The 24,217-nt window shown below is 43.3% G+C and overlaps 1 pseudogene; it reads right to left on the bottom strand.

Annotated features, from left to right (window-relative positions):
• Positions 1–10,720: 10,720 nt before the first annotated feature.
• On the bottom strand, positions 10,721–12,734 carry LOC109450912 (HLA class II histocompatibility antigen, DP beta 1 chain; annotated as a pseudogene).
• Between the last annotated feature and the right edge of the window lie 11,483 nt (positions 12,735–24,217).

Genomic DNA, 24,217 nt, shown 5'->3' with positions numbered 1-24,217 from the left:
GGAACGTGTGATCACCAAGAAGATAAATAGCTTGCGAGAGAGCTGCCAGTGAGGGACCTGTGTCGGAAGTGGAGGAAGCCATTCTATCATTTTACTGTATCTGAAGCTTGAGGGTGAAATGCACATGACAGCTCGATTTTATATTTCCCTGAGTCTACTCTTGTTATAATTTGTGAACCAGAGATGCTGCTAGGATGAGGTTGAGCTGCGAGAAACAGAAAACTCTGAAAACAATAGTGGCTTAACCAAGGTAGACGTTTATTTCTCTCTCACGTAGAACCCCAGCCCTATGTGGTGTTTAACAGTCAGGGATTCAGGCTCCTACCTTGTTTTCCCACCAGCCTCAACACGGCTCTTCCCTCTCACGTCCAACATGACTCCTTGAGGTCCAGCTCTCACGTTTGCATTCCAATCAGCAGGAAGGAGGAAGGGAAAGAAAGGCCCACGTCCCTCTTTATGAGGCCACTTTCTAGAAGTTGCACACAGCAGGCCTGCTTCCAGCTCTTTGGAAAGAGCTTGTGTGTGGCCACATGTAACTGGAAAGGAGGATGGGAAGCTAATACTTATTCTGGAAGTCCATGTGCCCAAGTAAAATGGAAAATTCTATTAGGGAATCATGGAATTATGGATATCAGGGTACAACCAGCATTCTCCGCTATGCTGCGTCTGTAAACAATTTCTTGAGTAAGACCTGGAAACGGGGATTCTGCAGTGGCTGCCTTTACCAATAAATCAGTCCCATAATTTCCAAAAAAGTTGATTGTTTAAGAACATATTTTTTGCTCTGGTGGGAGAGGATTCTAATGTAATCTACCGTCTAGTGGTGACCCGAAGTCCAATAGCTCTAGGCAAAGCATTACAGCAGGCATTTAGAAACAAACAGGCTATTTGTTTTATTTCACCAGTAAGCCTCTCACAAGGGATTTCTTGAAGTATTTGGAGGCTGTTACGGGCACCTGGAGCTTGTGCCTGTGTCACAGCAGCATGCTTTCCTCCATGACTCCAACATGGGTTACCGTGAGTGATGTGCCTGCCTCTGAGTGTCAGGGTGCGAAGGTCACCGACCTTCTTAGAGCTACAGTCTATATCACCTCAAGATGATTTTAATGGGTTAGACATGTCAGCCTATTGAATTTTTAAAAGGGCATGTCACATTCAGTACTCAAATCATTCCACTCCAGTGGTCTATATACCTGTTTGACCTCTTAACAGTGCTGTCCAATCTAACCCTCTATGATGGTGAAACATTCTACAGCTGTGCAATCCAACCCTAGCCGCACGTGGCTACTGAGCACGTGAAACGTCGTTAGTGCACCTAGGGAACTTTATTTTGAATTTAAAAGAATCCAACCCCATGTGGCCAGTGGCTACTGTGTTGGCACAGCTCTAAGGCATCTTGTTTAAGGACTCATGTGAATTTGGATCCATTTTTAGTTATTTGATGAAGAGATCCAAGTTTAAGACAGATGAGGGATATGCAGTCTTCAGAATTCCAACATGCCAGATAATTTCCGTTTTTCTTTTTTGTGTTGGGAGTTTCAAGGGCAAAGTCTTTTGCTTGATGTTGGTCAGAACTTTTTCTCCCCAAAATGTTATTGAAACTTTTGCAGTTTTATGATCTATTCCTTTTTAATCATAAAATCAATAAAGGGAGACAGTTTTTGGGTGCAACTGCTTTTTAAAAAATCAGGCTTGCTGAGGTAAAATTTCCATGCAGTAAAATCCATCCTCTCCTTGGCTGTATCATTCTATGAGTTTTGACCAATTCATGTGTAATCACCACCATAATCACCATAAAGGATATTCCCCCCTCAAAAAAAAATTTTCCTTGTGGGACAATTGTTGTCAAGTCATCTATGGTTAATGTGTCATTAATGCAATGAACAATTGTAACACGTGAATTGGATTTTAGGTCATCTGTTTAAATTCTGCTTTATTGGATTATGCCTCAAGGCAATATAGTAAATGTGACTTGTTGGGGAAGCCAAGGGCAAGCAAACTGCTGGTAGGGACATAATTTATTGGTATTGAAAATAATACATCGGAGGCGTCATCAAAATGGCGGCGTGAGGTGAGCCTCCTGAAATCTCCCCTGGAATTTACAACAGATTGAACAGCTATAACTCCACAAAGGACTCCCTGCACAGCAGACAGGCAAGACGAAGAGGCCCACCTAAAGGTGGGCAAATCGCGCAAGTGGGGGAGGAGGAAAGGGAGAAGCGCGCGGAGACGGAGCCGCGCGGGCGCAGGACGCAGACCTAGCTCAGTGCGCCGAGCTCGCTGCTTCCCGGAACTACCGCAGCTGCGGGAGAGGGAAAAACTCGGACTGCTAGGGCTCCGCTTATGGCCCACAGGGCTGAGGGGACAGCATATAACACGGCTGAACCCAATGCTCACGGCAGAGACCGCCGAGAAAAGACTGAGTTAAGAAGGCTGAAAATGGTGGTTTAAGCCCTCACTGCCAAGCAGAGAACAGAAGCCTTAGGCATTGAGACCAGCCGCCCCCTCCCACCCCTCCCAGAGCTCGCCCCGCCCCCACCTGCCCAGTGCTAGAAGTGGAAGAGTAGCAGTGTCAGATCAAATGAACAGAATATTTGTAGTTCTGAGAACTGTGGTCCCCGAGACACAGACTCGCAGCCCAACTAGTTCCGGCAAAGGGGAGGGAGCTGTGGAAGCAGGACGGGCTGTGGTGGTGGTCGCCACCATTGCTCTGGGCCACCTCTCACAACTCACCTCGCCCCTGGCCCCACCTATCTGGGCAGATCCCTGCAGGAGTAAACAGAACTGCTGAAACACACACGGGCTCTGAATCTAGTGCAGGAAGAGCTTTGGAACTTCAAAAGCTCTCCGCATACCCACACGGACACTGCGCTCTGTGACCTAGCGAACTATTAACAGAGGAAAACCCTGTGTCCAAGGGAATCCCCCCATTGTGTGAGAAGCTGGAATAGTGCAGAGAAAACATAGCACTACAGTGTGAGAGAGAAAAAAAGGCTGCAGTCGGAGAGAAAATAAAACATTCTACCAACAAGTACTGGAAAACAAAAGAAAGACCTCTTCCTATCAACCTGTTGCAGAAGCCACTCCTGTAGATGTCTAGGAAGAGAAATAAAAAATCAGTAATTGCCATGAATAACCAAGGCAACAAGACAGCTCAGAAAGAAAGTGAAAAGTCTCCAGAAAAAGAACTAAAAGATATGGAAATATGTGACTTAAATGACAGAGAATTCAAGATTGCAGTTCTTAAAAAACTCAACAAGATGCAAGAAAGCACAGAAAGGCAGTTTAATGAACTCAGAAACACAATCAAAGAACAACATGAACATTTTATGAAAGAGATTGAAATTTTAAAAAAGAACCAAATAGACTTTCTGGAGATTAAGAACTCAATAGAAGAAATTAAGAATGAAACAGCCAGCTTAGATAGTAGAGTTGACCAGAAGGAGGAAAGAATCAGTGACATCGAAGATAGAAACCTGGAAATGACACGGATGGAAGAAGAAAGAGACTTGAGACTTAAAAGAAATGAAAGAACTCTACAAGAACTTTCTGACTCCATCAGAAAGAGCAATATAAGAATAATGGGCATACCAGAAGGAGAAGAAAGAGAGAAGGGAACAGAGAATATATTCAAATAAATCATCGATGAGAACTTCCCAAACTTGTGGAAAGAACTGGATCCTCGAATCCAAGTAGCAAATAGAACACCTAATTACCTCAACCCTAGCAGGCCTTCTCCAAGGCACATTGTATTGCACAAGGGGCTAATATCCAAAATATACAAGGAACTCATGCAACTCAACAACAAAGAAACAAACAACCCAATTGAAAAATGGGCAGACGACCTGAAGAGACATTTCTGCAAAGAAGACATACAAATGGCAAATAGACATATGAAAAATGCTCAACATCACTAATCATCAGAGAAATGCAAATAAAAACCACAATGAGATATCACCTCATCCCAGTCAGAATGGCTATCATCAACAAGACAAATAGTAACAAGTGTTAGAGAGGCTGTGGAGAAAAAGGAACCCTCATACACTGTTGGTGGGAATGCAGACTGGTGCAGCTGCTATGGAAGGCAGTGTGGAGGTTCCTCAAAAAATTATGAATAGAATTACCATATGACCCAGCAATCCCTCTCCTGGGTATCTACCCAAAAAATCTGAAAACATTTATCCATAAAGACACGTGTGCTCCAATGTTCATTGCAGCTTTGTTTACGGTGGCCAAGACATGGAAACAACCAAAATATCCTTCGATAGGTGAATGGATAAAGAAGTTGTGATATATATACACACAATGGAATACTATTCGACGGTAAGAAAAGATGAAATAAGACCATTTGTGACAACATGGATGGATCTTGAGAGTATAATACTAAGCAAAATAAGTCAGACAGAAAAAGCAGAGAACCATATGAGTTCACTGATATGGGGTATATAAACAAAAAACAACAAAAGAACAAGACAAATGAGAAACAAAAACTGATAGACAGACAATAGTTTAGTGGTTACCAGAGGGTAAGGGGGGAGAGGGGTGGGAGATGAGGGTAAGGGGGATCAAATATATCGTGATGGAAGGAGAACTGACCCTGGGTGGTGAACACACAATGGGATTTATAGATGATGTAATACAGAATTGTACACTTGAAATCTATGTAATTTTACTAAAAATTGTCACCCTAATAAACTTAAAAAAAAATTAGGAAAATAATACATCAGCCAGAGGGATGCATGCATGCTCATTAAGATAGGTTTAACAGCATCATTTACTAAGGAAATGATATCATGTATAGTGCTAACCACATTTTATCTGTTTATTTTTTATAATTAGATGAGGTAAATATATATAAAGTACTTACAACTGTCCCTGGGACTTAGTAAGTACTACAAGAGTTCTATTGGTGAGATGGATTATCTCACGTTCCTCCAACTGTTTCTATCACAATTGTTATTTTACACACTATCCTAGAAACTTGTCACTGTTTCATATTTACGTTTTTTTTGGTGGTGAAGTGGAATTCCAGAGGTTCAGAGTGGGAGCTTTTCTATTTCCCAGAATTATAGTAGTACACTCAAATAACATACCTGGGGTAAGTAAAATCACCATAGAAAGTTCTTTCAGTTTTCTGTAACCTCCTTTAATGTTATCACAACCTATCACCCTAGATACTTTGTCCTCTACACACCCATTCAATATTCAAAATCACCCTTCTTATTAGGTTTTCATAATTAAAATTTGCTATTGATCCTGTATCCCAAATTTCCTAGAATTCTTCAATATTGTCCATTGTCCTCAGTGTTTTAATGGAGCCTTGAGTGTCTCCAGACAGGTCCAATGTGGAGGGAAGGACACTGGGGCTACGTGTGCTCTCCTACTGGAGGATCTGGCTTGATCTTTAGGGCAAAGCTCTAAAGTCAGGGGGAATTAAAGAGGAGGTGTGTTGAAGTGCCCCCTTTCTGTGTACATGGACAGAAATGTCCCGTTCACATTTACAAGCTCTTTGTCTTGGTGGTTCCCTTTGGTTTGGTTCCCAGCACTTTAAAACTGCACGAGTTGAGGGTTTGCCCAATTATGTCCATAGCTGTAGCTTCTGCATCTGCTTCTGCTAGAATTGAACTGTTTTGGATGCTTCCTTCACTTCTTTTGTAACTTTATTAACTTGCTAGCAGGACTATTATGTTTTCGGGATTCTGATACCCCCAAATCTAATGAGCCATGATCAGACAAGACACTGTATCTCCATCCTCCCTGGCTTTTTCACTTTTCAATTCTCTAGCAGTTTCCCCTGCAGGTGGTTCTGCCTCCATGAAAACCTGCTAAGACAGGGCCTACATTTTTTCAGAGAAAAGGTGTAAACTCTACTCTGCCTGTCCACTATGGCAGCCACTAGTCACATGTGGCTATAATAATTTAAATTTAAATAATTTATAATTAAATGAAAATTTCAGCCCCTTAGATGCACTAGCCACTAGTGTTTTCAGTCCTCAAGAGTCACATGTGGCTACTCTACTGGACAGCTAAGATGTAGAACGTGTCCATCACAGCAGGAAGTCCTACTGGACCGCCCTCCTGCAGTTGTTCTCCGATGAAAAAAATGGTGTTCTTTAAAGCTGGAAAATTTTACAGCTACTCGGATTCTCTGCTTCTGTAGACCTTCTTCTTTCCAAGGCTGATGATGCTGAAGGGTTGTCTTCTGTGAGGAGGCTTTCTTTTATTCAATTATTTAAAAATATAGTTAGGGCTCGTTTGGCCACAGAGCAATGATTAGCATATTTTCATGGCTGCTGTTAAAGGCATAGCCAAACCACAGAAGCACTGCTGCTGCCAAAGCCTCTACATTGGGCCATATTTATTTTGACTCATGTCTTTTTTTGTATGCCTAACTTTTACTCTAACTTTTTCATTAAGAATGTTGGAGTATTCCCAGATTTTTGACAAATTGCCTTATTTCTTCTTCCAAGTCTAGATTCCACTGTTGGCCTCTAGGTGGAGATAGGACCCTATTTAATATTCTCCAGCTTTAAAGAACACCGTTTTTTTCTAGTGATATATATATAAAATTAAATTTGTTGGGGTGACATTGGTTAGTAAAATCATATAGGTTTCAAGTGTGCATTCCTATAATACATCATCTATATATTGCATTGTGTGTTCACCACCCAGAGTCAGTTTTCCTTCAATCACTGTATATTTGATCCCCTTTACCCTCTTCTACCACCCCCTCCCTCCTTTACTCTCTGGTAACCACTAAACTATTGTGTGTAAAGGACACCATTTTAAATTCAGATTCTTTGCAATGGGCAATATGGCTTTTTCCTCAAAACCTCAGAACACTTCTCATGAGAATTAAAACACCTCACAATTTTAATTCTTCACAGTTGTCCAGTAAAAACGGGAAAGGAAATAAGTACCAGATCATTTCCCTACTGTGTTTCCATATGACAATCCTTCACCCTCAAGAGGGCAAGCTTCAAAAAGCGATTCAGTGGTTAGATTTCTGAGTTAACACACAGCAGGTACTCTGATGACAGCATGTTAGGAGGAATCTTGGCCAAAGAGAAAATCAGGGAGACCGCTTTCTCCTTATCAAACCTTAAATTAATCCACTGGTTCTGCTTTATAAGCAGAGGGTGAAATGTTCAAGACTCCAAGATAACTGTAAAAATGTTTTTTTAACTAAGTTCCTTTTAATTATTACTCAAGAAAATATTAACTATCAGGCATTATAAACACTAGTTTCTCAGTCCTCTGCTGACAAGGTCTGTTTGTTTCTTCTCAAAATCCCAAATACTGAAGCCTCTATCATCTTAGGCAGTGTAGGCAACGAGAGGTCCATTTGTAATCAAAGTCCATGGATGGGAAATTCTTTGGGCACAAAGTAGACTGCCTCTTTCTTTTTACCATGATGATTGACAGTAGACATATCGAATTACAACTTCTCTTTCTCATTTGGGGCCCTGAGAGATGGGCTACCTCTATTCTCAACTAGAAATATCAGAATAGAAAGCATATGTAATTTCTCATGGCAGTGAGCAAAAAACAAAAATTTCATAGAACAGAATACTTTCATCTGCATCCTTGGTTTGTAACTTCAGCTTTTCAAAAACTGCTTAAATGCTAATAGGATTCATACAACATTTGTAATACTAATTTCATGATAATGAAAAATAATTACATGAATTTAGCTCTGTCTTCTGTCAATGTTTCCAGAAAACTAGGATTTAAGAGTGTTTTCTGTATCAATATATAACTTTCATTGATAAAAATGGATACTTATGTTATCTTGAAAATTGTCAACAAAATGGATGGTTTGTCCCTGTGCAGGAAAGCACTTACATAGCAGGCCTGACTGCTATCCTTTGAAAGGCCTGCTTACAAGATGGCCCCTGGCTGGCATCCAGGAACTTGGATTTTGGGAGGGTTCCCACCATTCCCAGAACTGATAAGAATGTGCCTAAACTGTACAAACAATATGGCTTGTGCTGACACCTGCTTTCCTTCCAGCAGTCCAGAATTTTGGTACGTGCTAGGCAGAGGGTGCCTACGTGACCAGCCGCCAATAAAAACCCTCAGTGCTGAGTCTCCTCTGAGCTTTCCAGGAAGACAGTATTTCATGTGCATTGTCACAGCTTGTTGCTGGAGGAGTTAAGTGTGTCCTCTGGTGCCAATGGAGAAAACCTTGGGCTGCACCGGGTTTCTCTGGGCTTCGTCCCATGTGCCTCTTCTCTTTGCTGACTTCATCTCATGTCCTTTTTCTCTAATAAATCACAACCATGAGTACATACAACTATATGACGGGATCTGTGAGTCTTTTTTTTTTTTTTTAAGATTTTTTTTTTTATTGGGGAAAGGGAACAGGACTTTATTTGGGAACAGTGTGTAATTTCAGGAGTTTTTCCAAGTCAAGTTGTTGTCCTTTTAATCTTAGTTGTGGAGGGTGCCGTTCAGCTTCAAGTTGTCCTTTCAGTCTTAGTTGTGGAGGGCGCAGCTCAGCTCCAGGTCCAGTTGTCGTTGCTAGTTGCAGGGGGCGCTGCCCACCATCCCTTGTGGGAGTCGAGGAATCGAACTGGCAGCCTTGTGGTTGAGAACCCACTGGCCCATGTGGAAATTGAACCGGCAGCCTTTGGCATTAGGAGCATGGAGCTCCAATAGCCTGAGCCACTGGGCCAGCCCCGGGATCTGTGAGTCTTAGTGAATCATGTAACCTGGGGTGGTCTTGGAGAACCCCGACAACCCCTTATTTGGGACTGGTATCTCACAATAGTTAAAATCACCAAAAACCTACTCTTAGTTGTAATTTATAAACATATTTCATTAAAATGGTTTCCCATTCCCATGTAAGAAGGTCAGTTAAGAAAGGAAAACTCTTTAAGCTTGGTTAAGGCCTTGCTGTTTTTGACAACTGATATTAATCTCTGAGTTATAGAAATCAGAAGTTTTTCTGATCACTGTTATATAGAATTTGGACTTAGATGGCACACCGTACCATGAAATAACTGAAGCAAATATGACTTCTGTCTTGGTCTTAAACATCAATTAAAATGATTTACAAAAACCATAATAAGCTGTATTCTAAAAGCAGGCCTTTTTCAGGACTATGTCTGAAAAAACTGGTATGTACGTATCTTTAACTCTTTTGAAACTGGAGATGTGCTTCCCAGTGAATGACTCAGAAGGGAGGAGTTTAGGGTGATCTGATGGACAGAGAGTTATGGGACGCGTCTACCTCTGTAAGTTGATGCAAATAATAATATAGAAAGAGAACTGTGTTATGCTCTTATACCTGTTAGTTATAATTCTGATCTTATGATGATTTTTACTTGGAAAGCATATTCTTAATAATTGACATGCGTTATCAGTCCTGTATGAATTGTAGTGGCAAATTCAGACTCAGTGTCACTTCCATCTGGGATTATTAGAAGTAATAGTTCCACTCCTCACTGGTAAGAGTACAATAGGAATTTGTACCTACAACTAAATAAAGCAAATTTTAGGAGGTCTGTTACCAGCCGCTTTTCTATTCAACAGAAAGGATTGTTCACCATGGAGAAGTTTATTTCTCCATGCCGGGATAAAGCAACAATGGCATCCCCAGGCTCTTCACTGGGCTCAGTGGTCACCAAACCCTTCAGACATGAACATGGCCACATGAACGTACCCTTCCTCAAGAAGAAAGGAGGACAATAATATTGGATTTAGGTGGTTCATGCTCCTCGGGAAAGGGCACTCTACAGACTGGACAACTTGAGAAACAGGAAGTACTTTTAATTAAAATGCAGAGACTCAGAAACTGATGTCAGGGGTACAGGTTAGTCATAATGGCCTGTTTGGAGGTGGGAGCTTGCTGGGCAACAAAAGTATCAGAAATCCTTGTTCCAAGGCTTCCTGTGATGTTTGGGATCAGTTCAGGAGCCCTGGGAAGAAGAAGAAGAAGAATTAAAAACAACCCAAGCTCAGAGGCTACATTTCCTTTCCCTCTAGAGTCCTAGGAGGAGAAAAAAATATAGAGAGAGGCTGAGTGTGGGCCTGGTGAAACATGGAAGAGAGTTTCCTTCAGCAATGGGGCAAAGTCACGTTCACTGCTTATACCCACCAATCTATGAAAATGGGACCAAGAGTTGGGGGCAACTGGCTCAACTTGAAAAAGAGAGACAGCCACTGAGAGTTTCTCTTTATCCTCAGGGCATTTCCTATGACATATCGTGAGCATAGAGTACTCATTAGGTGTTCCCAAACTCATGTTGCCGTGAAATGAATTGCACCACAAGAAGGAAGAAGGGAGCAGAAATACCACCTACTGGTTGAGGTCCTGGTCTGCCTGAAATGAAAGTAAAAGGGACGACGAACTCAGTAATCGAGAGAGTAAAGAGCAACAACATCTTAGAAAATTATACAAACATTTGTATCCCATCCCCATGTCACTGGGAATTAAAGCAGGGCCTAATCCGTAGATGTAAGCCTACCCCAGGCTTTAAAGCACACCCTGCAGAACAGGGTAACTATTCAGCAGTCTCAGGTGTGTTACTGGGCCAAGAGCTCAGTGTAGGCAGCTTGCTCCCTATAGGGCTGTCACTGCCTTATCAGAGTCTGATGTCAGTGGCCTCGTTTTCTCTGCCATTTTGCTTTTCTGTCTCATCATCATCACTAAAGAATGGGAGAATGAGATAGTGGAAAGGCAATATCAACCACTTTCCAGGAATTTCTTACCTTGTCAGCCTTTGAAATGGAGAATGAAGCTCAGCATGAGGGCAGTGAGCCCCAGCACCAAGCCCCCAAGTCCAGTCAGCATCTTGCTCCAGGCAGAAGCTGACTGTGCCTCTGGGAAGAACAGATCTTGGGTCAGTCTTACCTCCTGCACTGCAACCCCCTGGCCCTGTCTGACATTCAGAGCCTGAGCTAGTATACTGTGGAGAAAAAGGGAGAGGATAGAGCCAGACTTGGAACCACTATGGAGAAGGAGCAGATGTGGAAAGCACCCCAAAACTCTGGGTTTCAGACTAGTGACGTTCACAGGAGGCAAATACTAATTCTAGGTGAACCCATTTAAGAGTGTTTCTTCTAGGTGAAGTCCAAGCTTAATGAATGGAAGGGAGACTGAAGGGAGAGGCCAGGTCCCATGTCTGAGGGCTGATTGCTTTTCTGGGGTTTTCTGACAAGGAGAGATTCTTTAGGACCACTCAGGGCAGGGATAAATGTCCGCTAGAATCACCAGACCTCCACTGCCCCCATTCCAGACCACACTTAAGGGGTTGATGGGGACACATGGGGGTAATGTGACTCCAATGTGTAGTGAGCAGACCCCAGAGTATCATCGGGGAGTAACTCACTCCACTCTACAGTGACAGGACTGTCCAAGCTGGGTGCTCCACGTGGCAGGTGTAGACACCTCCCCGCTGGGGGGTCATTTCCAGCATCACCAGAATCTGGAAGGTCCAGTCTCCATTATGAATTGGGTTGGTGAACACAACCCCAGCTGTTTCCTCCTGTCCATTCAGGAACCAGCGGACTTGAATGTCACACGGATAGAAATCTGTCACGTGGCAGACAAGCAGGTTGGGGTGCTGCAGGGCTCCCTTCTTGTCACGTTCCGTTTTGGCTGGACTAGGAATGGAAAATGAATCTTGTTATGACAACTGAGACAGCTAACGTAGTGCAGTTAGCGATTTTCTTGACACATTGACTTCTAAATGTTAAAGATGGATATATCATCTATTAAGCTGTTTGGAGGCAGAAGATGAGGAACAGAGTAGGAAAAACAGAATAAAACATTCAATGTTCCAAGAATGACCTTGTCATACACAATAAAGAAAGAGTAGAGAAGAAAAGGAGACAGTCAGAGGTGGCACTCTGTAACACTTGTGCCAGGCATGTAAAGCTAGTGACTAATGTTCTTGGGACAGAAATGTTGAACCAGCTATGAAACTACCTAAATTTACATTTCCCTGTCTTCTTCAAAAGGATGCATAATTCTTCCCAATATTATCTTGAAGTCAGAGTATATTTAGTCGCCAGTATTGCTTTGATCTATCAGTCTGATGTCCTCATTAAAAAAAAAAAAATGAAGAACTGAAGTACCTTGATTCGTTCTTCATTTAACCTGTATGGCTCCTGGCCATCTCTACCAAAAATTTTGTAGCAAGATCCACAAACCCAATATTCTTAGCTCTTTAGTATTGGTTTAGCAGGGAGTCTGGCACCGTCCCATGTGATCTGGCCATTGAAGCCCTTTGGATTCCAGCCACCCAGCCTGGGGCACACTGGGGCTTGGAGATAGGAAAGAGACCCCTCCCCTCCTCTGCTGCCCAGCCAACCCCTTCCAAGGTCTTCTCTTTCCCACCCAGCCCCTCCCCTCTGCGCTTCAGCGTGAAACCTTTGTCCAGCTCGTAGTTGTGTCTGCACACCGTGTCCACCGCGCTCTTTCTCAGCTCCAGGAACTCCCTCTGGATATTCCAATTCTTGGCAGTTATGCGCCCGAGCTTGGTCACAGCCACAAACACCCTCACGACGCTGTCAAACTGGATGTACACTTCTCTGTTGTAAATCTATTGCTCCAAGAAGCGGTGCGTCCCATTGAACTCAAAGCAGTCGCTCCTCCTCTGGTACAAGTAAAACTCTGGAGAGGGAAAGGCCAGGGCAGGGCAGAGCTGGGAGAGGCCCCAATGCCCATAGGACGCTCTGCCCTCTTCCCTGTGTAAGCCCTTCACTGGGAAGTTGAGTGGCTGCATCCAGGGCCATGTATTTCCTGTCTTTTGCCTCTTTTCTCCTGGGTCGCCATCTTCCTTCCAGCACAGTGTCCAGTTACAGAGCTCAGAGGGGTCACTCTGCCCTCTGTCCAGCGGCACTGACCCAGGGCCTCGAGCATGGCCAAAATAAAGACTTTGTGTTCACCACGTTCTCAGTATTTTCTCTATCTCTATCTCTTCACCTCACCTCCACTCTCAATAAACCAACAAATCAATACCATATTTATTACTGTTGATGTAAAGGTATTTTGCTAACTACCCCTACACCTGTCACCATCCAGGATTAAATTATAAAATGTACATTTTCTTATCCTCAATCATGTGGTCTTGGATAAATCACAGAACCTCTCTGACCCAAAGTTTTCTTACCCAATAAATGGGGGATTTAACCGAATAATAAAGAGCCGCACCTTAGAGAACCTAAGGTCTAAGAGGCAGACAGCAGGTGAACACAGCATGGACGTGGTGACAGGAGGGGTCTCAGAGGGATGGAAGCAGGGGTGCAGGAGCGCAGGGAGAGCGTCTTAAATTTGCTTAGAGTTGGAGGCAGAGGGAGATAGAGGGCTTCCGGGCTTCCGAGGGAGTTGGCATTCCACCTGGGGTCTAAAGAGGAGCAGAATCTCACCAGAGAGGAGAGAGCAGTATGCCAGAAATGCCCAGAGACCAGAAGGGGCAGCAGGAGAGTGAGAAGTGTGTGGCTGAGGTGACAGGAACCAAGGATGGCAGGCAGTGGTGACTGCTCGCTGTCTGTACCGAGAACTGAGGAGTTTGCGGATGTTTCCTGCAGGGAACAGATAAGCTGGGGCGTGATTTCATCTGGTCTGCTGTTCATCAGGAAGGCCATCCTGGAGGGAGCATGGGGAATGGATTGGATGTGTTTCCAATAACAGGAAAGAAGTGATGAGGGCATAGACCAGAATTAAGAATATGAGAGAGTGTGGGGACAGAGCCCCGGAGAGTAGTTTACAGGCTCTCGGCCTCACGTGGAAGGGTGCTGGCTCGGGTGGTGAATGGCCGTGGGCTGTGGCTGATTGGCCATCGGCTGTGGCCAGTTAGCCAATTGGCCGCTGGTATAACTGCTGCGACTACGGAGGATTGCCGAGGAGCCGAGCAGAGCCGAAGAGAGCGGAAGAGGAGAGCCGAGAGAGAGGAACAGAGGAGAGAGTGGAGAAGAGTCGTCGGTCGGTCGGTTGGCGGAAAAGCGGACGGCAGGTCGGCGTCCGGTGGGCCCAGCCTCCAGTGAGACCGTGGTGGTATGGCTCCCCTACCTATGGCTCCGTGGGTGTTCCTTCTTGGCCTCACCGTATCCTGCGTTCTTATGCGGGGAGCGGGACCAGAGACCCCACAGGCCGCCCCGCACGACAAATGGCGCAGCGAGCAGGGTCTCCCGCACGACAGAGAGATTATGAAGCAAAGACTATAGGATATAGGGCGAGGAAGGACTGCCTCTTTCCTTCCATAGCACCGAGGGGCAGTAAGTGTAATGTTTAAGATCATGGACTGTGGGGAGAGAGGCCCTCGCTCCTCTTCTGTCTCAATGACTTATTGACTGTGTGACCTCAGTGAGACATAGTGTCCTCAGTACTAAAACGTGGACACTGAGGTTTCCCTGACAATGTTGTGTGGCTTAACTGAGACCAGGAAGGTGAATACAACACGGCCTACAACAAACTAAATCTTCTGTTTACAATGACTGTGATCGCATACAGGCTTTTCTTCATGAAACTGGAGTGAGAACACAGAGTGACAAGACTCTTTCCACACGACATTCTTGCCTGGCTACTACTCGTCTCTCTGCTTTCTTCACATTCAAGCTCCTTAAGAGTATTAATCATCTGCCAGGTCCACTTCTTCCCGAACTTTCCCTCCTCAAACTCACACAACTGAGAGTGTGCACTCCCCACTCCTCACTCTTCCAAAACTGCCCTGACGAAGGCACGTGTCAAGGGCATCTCATGATCTGCCCATGTGTCCCTCACATGTTGGTGTGTCCTCATGCGTGTTCCTGACACACCTGCACATTCTCACCTGGGGCTATTTCACTCACATCGTTCCTTAAATATCAACCATAATAAGAAGCTCATATGGGTAAACTTCCACCCTTGTTCTCTTTTCTGAGTTCTACATGTGTCTATCCACATGGCCACTGGACGTGACCTGCTGGATGTCCCACAGGAGCGTGGGCTTCTCCCTCACAGCTGCTTTTCCTCCCAAGTTCTTGGTGAATGGTATCACTGTTCGCCCATCCTCTAGCTAAGAATTGCCAGTCACCCGGACCTCATTCTCTTCCTCACTCACTACTTCTGATCAGATACGAAGACTGTGATTTTGCCTTGTGTCCCCCCATCCACTGTAATAGTTAACACCGATTGCCGTCATTCCTAACGTCGATTAATTCAGTGGTCACTTAACCCTTCTCCCTGGCTCAGCTCTTCCTCCTCCGGTTCATCCTCTGTCTAAGCCTGAAACACTTAAGGTCACACATTGCCTCAGTGTGACCCTAACATGGTGAGCAAGGCTTTTTATGATCCGATCCCTGCTTATCTAACCAGTGTCCTCTCCTGCCCCCAGACTCTTTTATTCAGTCATTCTTATGGGTTTATCTTTGTGATATATTTGCCTTTTTGCACTGCATATTTCACATTGCATAATATTTGCATATTATCCCAATAAAAATAAACAAACATGCAAAACATATAATATTTTCTGGTCCTAATGCCCAAACTAAAAATGCCTAATTCCAACTTATCCTTCAAGACCGAGCTGGTGTCAACTTTTCTGCGAGATTTTTTCCAGTTTTCTGCTTCTACTCCCCTCCACTTTAACTCATGTTATGTGTTGTAAATGTTCTCTGTGTATAAGTCAACATCGTGATTCTGACACTGTTTACAGACTGAACTCATAATCCTTATTCTCCCCTTGAAGTTGTTCTCTTCCAACGATCCCTGGCTGAGTGAACACCACCATCCATTTTCAGCAAGCTGGAAATGCAGTAGTTAACTTTAACCCTTTTTCCTTTTCCCACTCCAACCAGGTCCTGGGAGTTTATATCCCATGTTTCCCCTACTATACGACCTCTTAGAAAGCCTGCATAATACAATCAGTGAAGTATTGGCACAAAACATCAAGAGTGAGGCAGAACAGAATGGGAGCTCAGTGTTTATGAACATGTGAGATTGAAAACACAACCAAAGGAGCCCCTGAGCATATGGGGGGAGAAAAGTTATTTGGTAGATGGGGTTGGGAAAACTGGTTTATTATATGGAGGGGAAAAAAATCTAGATCTGTACTTAACATAAAAACTTGGACCCTAGATGGATTAAAGACCTAAATAAGAACAATAAACTATAAGGTAAATATAAGAATGTACGGGAGGCTATAATTATGAACATGGAGATGAGGAAGTATTTCTTAAGCAAATATAAAAACACAAGGCAAAAAATAATCAAATGGATTACATTAAAATTTAATACTTCTGTTAAGCAAAGGGTATCACTAATAACTTAATAGACAAGGAATAAAAAGAGACTCGCAATGTCTAAAACTGAGATAGGATTAATATCCAAAATATATAAGCAACTCTTAAATAAAAAAGCAAAATAAAGGACTGCAATAGAAAAGTGAGTAAAACTGGAATGGGAATCAATAGGATAGGAAACTTGCAAGGCTAACTATAATTCACCAGTGGAAAGAAAATTGCAAATTAAAAGAAAAGAGAGAGAGAGACTGAGATCGATTAGACTTTGAAAAATTAGAGCTGGATAACTCCAGGCCCTGGTGGACGGGGCATGGAGAAACCTTCATAGATTGCCAGTGGACTGTAGACCACCACAGATGATCAGAATAGCACTCAGGATACTTGGTTAAAATGCTGTATGGCCCAGCATTTCCATAATTTGTTATACATCAAAAATGTTCACACTTGGGGCGGCCAGATGGCTCAGTTGGTTAGAGCATGAGCTCTGAACAACAGGGTTGCCGGTTCGATTCCCACATGGGCCAGTGAGCTGCGCCCTCCACAACTAGATTGAAGACAAAGAGCTGCTGCTGAGCTTCAGAAGGGGCGGCCGGATGGATGGCTCAGTTGGTTGGAGAGCGAGCTCTCAACAACAAGGGTGTGGGTTCAATTCCCACATGGGATGGTGGGCTGAGCCCCCTGCAACTAAAGATTGAAGATGGCAACTGGACTTGGAGCTGAGCTGTATCCTCTGCAACTAGATTGAAGGACAATGACTTGGAGCTGGTGGGCCCTGGAGAAACACAGTGTTCCCCACAATAAAAAAAAAAGAAAAAAGAAATGTTCACATTGGTCCATAAAAGGACATTATTTGTGAAACTGAAGATTGGCAGTGATCAGTCGGTTTGCTCAGCCCTGGGACAGTAAATACCTAAACTATTGTCAACACGCACTATGGAAGGTTATGCAGCCATTAGTTGAAACCGTATAGCTGTACTCTTCACTACTTAGTCAGATCTTAAAACCATTATGCTGTGTGAAAAAACAAAACAGTATACTTTATAACGTTATGTAGGAACATTAAAAACACAGGCACAGGGCCGGCCCGGTGGCTCAGGTGGTTAGAGCTCCGTGCTCCTAACTCCGAAGGCTGCCGGTTCAATTCCCACATGGGCCAGTGGGCTCTCAACCACAAGGTTGCCAGTTCAATTCCTGGACTCCCGCAAGGGCATGGCACCTTGAGCTGAGCTGCCGCTGAGCTCCCGGATGGCTCAGTTGGTTGGAGAGCGTCCTCTCAACCACAAGGTTGCCGGTTCGACTCCCATAAGGGATGGTGGGCTGTGCCCCCTGCAACTAGCAACGGCAACTGGACCTGGAGCTGAGCTGCGCCCTCCACAACTAAGACTGAAAGAACAACAACGTGAAGCTGAACAGAACCCTCCACAACTAAGATTGAAAGAACAACAACTTGACTTGGAGAAAAAAAAGTCCTGGAAGTGCACACTGTCCCCCAATAAAGTCCTGTAAAAAATAAAAAATAAAATGAAAGACTAAAAAAAAAACACACAAAAAAAATCCACAGGCACATAAAAATACATATTTTGAAAGAACACATACAAACAAAGACTATGTAGGAAACCCATTGGAATGGGTGGGTGCTTTCTCTATCTGTGTGTCTTTAAATCTAATCACAATGGTCACACTGAGGACATAGACAATGTGATTTTTTTCATGTCTGTTCTTGTTCTCTACACTTGAACATTTTAAGGCAAGTTGTTCTCTTATTCATATTTCTATACATCACCTAACCTAAGCCTTAGTAAATATTTATGAATCAAACAAAGAGTAAGCAGATAATTGATTTTATTTTTTAAAAGATGTTTCCAGCTTTTCTCTTGGCAATCAAAAATTGTATATGTTTAAGGTGTGCAACTTGATGACCTGATATACGTGTACAATGTAAAACACTGTACCACAATATTTCACCACAACCAAGCCAATCAACATATCCATCACCTCATACAGTTTCCAGTTTCCTTTTTGTCTCTTTTTTTTTTTTTGTATTGAGACTACCCAAGGTCCACTTTCTTAGATTTCAAGTACACAATAAAATATTGTCATCTATAGTCACATTGCTGTATGCAGTACTCCAGAACTTATTCAGCCTGCATAACAGAAAGTTTGTACTCCTTAACCAATATCTCCCCATTTCCACCTCCCGCCAGCCCCTGGTGATTACCAGTCTACTCTCTGTTTCTGTGAGTTTGACTAGTTTAGATTTCAAAAGTATGTGAGATCATTCAGTACTTGTCTTTCTACATCTGGTTTATTTCCCTGAGCATAATGTCCTACATGTTTATTCATGTTGTCGCAAATGGCAGAATATCCTTCTTTTTAAAGGCTGAATAATATTCCATTGTGTATATAGACCACATTTTCTTTATTCATTCATCAGTCTATGGACATTTAGGTTGTGTATATATTGGCTGTGTGAATAATGATGCAGTGAGCATGGAAGTGCAGATATCTTTTCAAGATCCAGAGTTCATTTCCCTTGGCTAAGTACCCAGAAGTGAAATTGCTGTATTATAGGGTAACTCTATTTTTCATTTTTTGAGGAATCTGAATATTTTTTCCATAATAGCTGTCCCAATTTACATTCCTACCAACAGTGTACAAGGGTTCCCTTTTCTCCACATTGTCACCAACATTTGTTATCGCCCATCTGTTGATAATAGCCACTCTAACAGGCGTGAGGTGATATCTCATTGTGGCTTTGATTTTCATTTCCATGGTGATAAGTAAAGTTGAACACCTTTTCAAATACCTGTTGTATTTCTTATTTAGAAAATATCTATTCAAGGCTATTATCAACAAGGAAAGCAATAACAAGTGTTGGTGCAATTGTGAAGAAAAAGGAACCCTCATGCACTGCTTGGTATAACCATTATGTAAAACAGTGTCAAAAAATTAAGAATAGAATTACCATATGACCCAGCAATCCCTCTTTTGAGTATCTACCAAAAAATCTGAAAACATTTATCTGTAAAGATATATGTACCTCTATGTTCATTGTAGCATTATTCATGGTGGTCAAGACATGGACAATCTAAGTATCCTTCGATAGATGATTGGATAAGGAAGATGTGATATATAATGGAATAATACTCAGCTATAAGAAAACATCAAATACTGCCATTTGCAACAACATGGATGGATCTTGAGATTTTCATGCTAAGTGAAACAAGTCAAAATGGGAGAAGTCAAGAATCATACAATTTTACTCAAATGAGGGATATAAAACTGAAAGTAACAAATGAACAAGACAAACAAACAACAAAATCTCATAAACACAGACAACAATTTAATGGTTACCATTAAGGGGAGGGATAGCAGAGAGGTAGAAGAGGGTAAAAGGAGTCAGTCAAATTTTCCCAACATCACTTATTGAAGAGACTATCTTTTCCCCATTGTATGTTCTTAGCACTCTTGTTGAGTATCAGTTGACTGTGAATGTGTGGATTTATTTCTGGGTTCTCTCTCTCTCTCTTTTTTTCTTGCCTAATTGCTTTGGCTAGAACTTCCATAACTATGTTGAAAAGAAAAGGCACGAGTGAGCATCCTTGCCTTGTACCAAATCTTAGATGGAAAGCTTTCAGTTTTTCCCCTTTGATTAAGTAAGCTGTGGGCTTTTCATATATGACCTTTATTTTGCTGAAGTAAGTTCCCTCTATACCTATTTCATTGAAAATTTTAATCATGGATGGATACTGAACTTTGTCAAATGCTTTTTCTGTGTCTATTGAGATGATCACATGGTTTTTTTCTTTCATTTTGTTTTATCACATTGATTGTTTTCCCTACCATCCTTGCATCCCAAGGATAAATTCCACTTGGTCACGGTGTATGATCCTCTTAATATGCTTTTAAATTTGGTTTGCTTTTCTTTTGTTTTTGAGGATTTTGAATTTATTTTCACCATGGATAGTGGCCTGTAGTTTTCTTTTCTTGTGTTGTCTTTGTCTGGTTTTGTTATCAGGGTAATGGTGGCCAGAGAGAATTGATTAGAAATGACTGGCTGTCTGGAATCTAATTGGGAGTTGTTTGTTGAAGGAGTCTATAAATTGTAGCATCTCAATATGACTTGTAAAATGCATCATAAGTGGAAACTCCAGACTGAATTTATCACGCAACTTCTCAGACCCCAGAAATAAGGGCAGAAGGAATTGGAAGAGTGTGTCAACCTGAGGCTCACCATGTCAGCTGTCAGCTCAGGGTTGAGCTCAGGAAACCCAGGCCCCAGATGAAGCTCTTCTGCCTGCCTTTCCTGCTGCTTAGAAGCCTCCCCGACTGGATGTCCAGGAACCTTCAAAGTCCAGTAGTAGGAAGAGGAGGGTGTGAGGGTGTCTGGCCATTGTCTCCGTGACTGCAGACAAGGCCAGAGTTAATCTGGGTGATCTGGTCAGGTCCTTCTCCTTCCACAGTGCTCTGCATGCCCCAACTTGAAGCTGAACAACTTGTAGCTCAGACTGGGAGGGAGTGGAGTTGTCATTAGGAGACCCCACCCCAGCCTCAGGGAACCCATACAACTGTTAGCCTAAGAGGGTTCCAGCAGCATTTCATTTTTCTCTGATCTTCTGAGCCTGTCTTCCTGCCCTGTGCCCTGCCCCTCAGCCTCTGAGTTCCTGGCCTCATCCAGTTTGGGGTCTCTGTGACAAATGTCTTCTACCTGCCCTCCCCACTCCACTCCCCCATGTTTAATTCTATTTCCTGCTCCACTAATAGGTTTCCCCACCTGTTTTTCAATCAGAACACATTTCTGTTAGTTCTGAATAGGAGTTTAAATTTTTTCTTTTAAACAGCAATTGACTTTTGTCTGTCTGATGAAATGTTATTTGCAAAGCAGATAAATGTCACACAAGGGTCCCACAAAACAGCTTTTTTTGTGTATGTGAAAAATATTAGTTTGTGAAACTCTTGAAAGCATCTGACCTTTCTAGAGTAAAGCCTGAAAACTTGTGTAAAGTAAATCAGAACAGACTATATTAAGAATACACAATTATCATAGGCTGTAGATAATGTGGGCAGCACAGTAAGGATATCCACAGACCAGCTGTGTGACCGACAGGACAAATACAGAACCTCTCAGAGTCTCAACCCTTTTACTTATAGAAAAGAATGTTACGTATTTTTCTACTTTGAAGAACTACTGTTAAAATTAAATAAGATGATGTAAATAGAGAATCTATTTACAATCTAGAGAATAGTTTTTGTCCCTGCTCACTGGAGGTGAGAGCCCTTCCCCTTGTCAAAATGTTATGGGTTAGATTATGTGGCAACAAAGAGAAACACAAAGGACAAAGCCCTAGCTTGTTCAGAATGACTCAAAAGGAGCTGCCCTTGGGGCATGGCCTTAATGCTTGAAAAGGAGCTTTTATAAACTTACCCCTGATAGTTTCTTTGTTTGCACCTCTTCTTTCACTTGGGAAAGGGAGATAAAAGAAATGGAGTAAACAAATGTTTGAATCCCCTGGCTTCTGCTGCTGCCCAAATGGTGTGATAGGGTCTAGTCCCAGGGTTTAAATACCAGGATGGTGAATGTCATGCACAATGGATTTTTTCAAAAGGCTGTTAGAGCTACAGGTCTGTTGCACCAATGGGGCGGATGTTTCCTTTCTCCACAATTTTCTTCATGACCCAAAAATCACTAGTGTTTTCCCAACAATTCCTGCTTCGTCCAGGCCTTTTAAGCCAACTTCTCCCCTTTCCATTTCTGCTCTGTTGGAAGTTGAAGAAACCCTGAGGAGTTGGAGGAAGAAGGAAATGGAGGAAACTGCCCAACCCATTGGAAACCAGGTCCTGGACTCCACATTTTAGTCACCAATGAGTTCCTCAGCGTCAAAACTATGCAGAGAGCTCTGCACCTGCTGTTTCTCTTCCCTCAGGAGTCTCTCTCACATGACGAATAACACTCATCTCATTGCTTTTACTAATCTGAACCCACTGCCCTCTCTACCTCACCCCACTTCACCCACCTTCACCCACCTTCACGCTGCTCACTGTTCAGCCCACAGAACACCTGAGCCCTCATTTTCAGTGATTTCATACGACGTCCACCATTACCCCCCGCTCCCGAGCACAGCATCTCCTGTGCCCATCCTGCACTTGCTCTCCTCTCATCCCTGTTGGACACTGTCCCATCTCACCAGCTACTTTCATAGCCCCCTCCTGCTCTCTAAGACTCAAACTTCATTTCTTCTCTCATCTGCAGGTACAAGCTCCACAGCTGAGCTGCCTTCTCCAAATCTCTGTCCATCCGGATGCTAACTGTCAGAAAATCTTCCCCTTCCCTCTATCTGAGAAATAGGTACAATGGAATGGAGTTTGAGCAGATGAATTTGAGAGTTTCAAATGCTAATAACCCTGGAAATTTGGGAAAAGCCTTAGAGAATCTGATTCTCAGGAGGAAGTGGGTCTGGCTTTATGAGTGGAGATGGAGAGGTTGGGGAATTTTAACAAACTACTTCACTGTTCTATCATGCATGGGCTTGGTAGTAAATTGGAACAAAAAGATTCCATTTCCTATTTCTCACTCCCTCTCTGGCCCTGTGCAAATGTGCTGGATGTGGGAGTTCTGGACATGGGGACGTGGGGGGCAGTCAGCTGCAGTGGGTATCCTGCTGGCCTTAACCACAGCTTGTCACCGTCATCCTCCTCTGCTCCTCTGGCCACCACTGGTCAGGGGGTGGGGCTCTTGCCTGGTTCTGTGGCAGGGGCCTCCACCTGGATCACTGATTCTACAGCGTGATCTTGGATCCCGGGCACTGCAGACTAAACATGGTTTCCCCTTTCCGACTTTGACATTGAAATGTCATCTTGATGATGACCCCTCTGTGAGAGCCTTGTCCCTCCAAAGTCATTCCAGACCACCAGGTACCATTGTGCCCTACAGACACACACACTGATTTCCTTCTCTCTCTGGTGGCAATAGCGGTCCCTGGGCAATGTTGGACCCCCAAAGCCTTTCTGTGGAGTGGGCCCACATGGAAAGCCCCCTAAGGTCATTTTCCTGAGCTGGGCCCTCTCAGAGCAGCAGCTCTGCACTTACCTGGGGTGTCTGTGCCCTGAGCCACAGGGGAGCACAGCATTGCCAGGGACACCATCAGAGCTGCTGTCCAGAGGGCCCCAGTGACCTGCAGGCCCACCATCCTGGAGCCTGGGAAAGGCGGGGGCCGAGAGAAGTACAGTCAGAGCAGCTCTCACTCAATGGGCCTCACTCCTAAAATATTAGAGATGATGAGTCAGGACAGACTCATACATCCCTTGGGTGTGGCCAGATTCCAAAAAAGTAACCAATAGTAGGAACTGTCACTCTTTAGGCAGAGGTTTGGTGTAAAGCATAACATATTTCCAGGTGTAAGATTCACTGGAGAGAGTATAAGAAAAGCGATCCTCATTTTGAGCAACTGGGTAAGTCACACGTTTTCATTTTTAATATGTTTTCCTTGCTCTGGTACAGACATCAAGGCGACGTCCACCCTCCACAGTGAATGCCACCCCCCTTGCATTCCCCAGAGTAAGTCCTAAGCAGTATGTTACAGATCTAGGGGATAAGATTGCCCAACCAGAAGTCTGAATTAGTCCTGGGGCTGCACACACAGTCAAGCCGGGTCTGGTATTCGTCTTCTCCTCTCAGAGGTTCTGTTTGATCACAGAGGTAGGTATCAAGGGTATAGAATAGGCTCTCCGGGTTTTAATACCAGAGAAGACATGGAAGTAGGTGTACAATTTTGGGCAAATTTCTTGTCCTTTCTAGGTCACAGTTTCTCATTTTTGAAATGGGGATGACAGCACCTGACTTCATGGTCATTCTGTGAGGGTGAAGTGAGAGCATACATATAAAATGCCTCAGAAACTTAAAGATCTGAGTGTTTTTGAATAGACCAATGAACTTATCAAGGACCATCCATTTTTTGCAATTCAATATTTTTTTGGTAACTTTTAAACA

Source organism: Rhinolophus sinicus, linkage group LG05, assembly GCF_036562045.2.
Source record: "Rhinolophus sinicus isolate RSC01 linkage group LG05, ASM3656204v1, whole genome shotgun sequence".
Classification (NCBI taxonomy): Eukaryota; Metazoa; Chordata; class Mammalia; order Chiroptera; family Rhinolophidae; genus Rhinolophus; species Rhinolophus sinicus.
The sequence above is the reverse complement of the archived record's forward strand: the minus strand, read 5'-3'. Positions and strand labels throughout refer to the sequence as shown.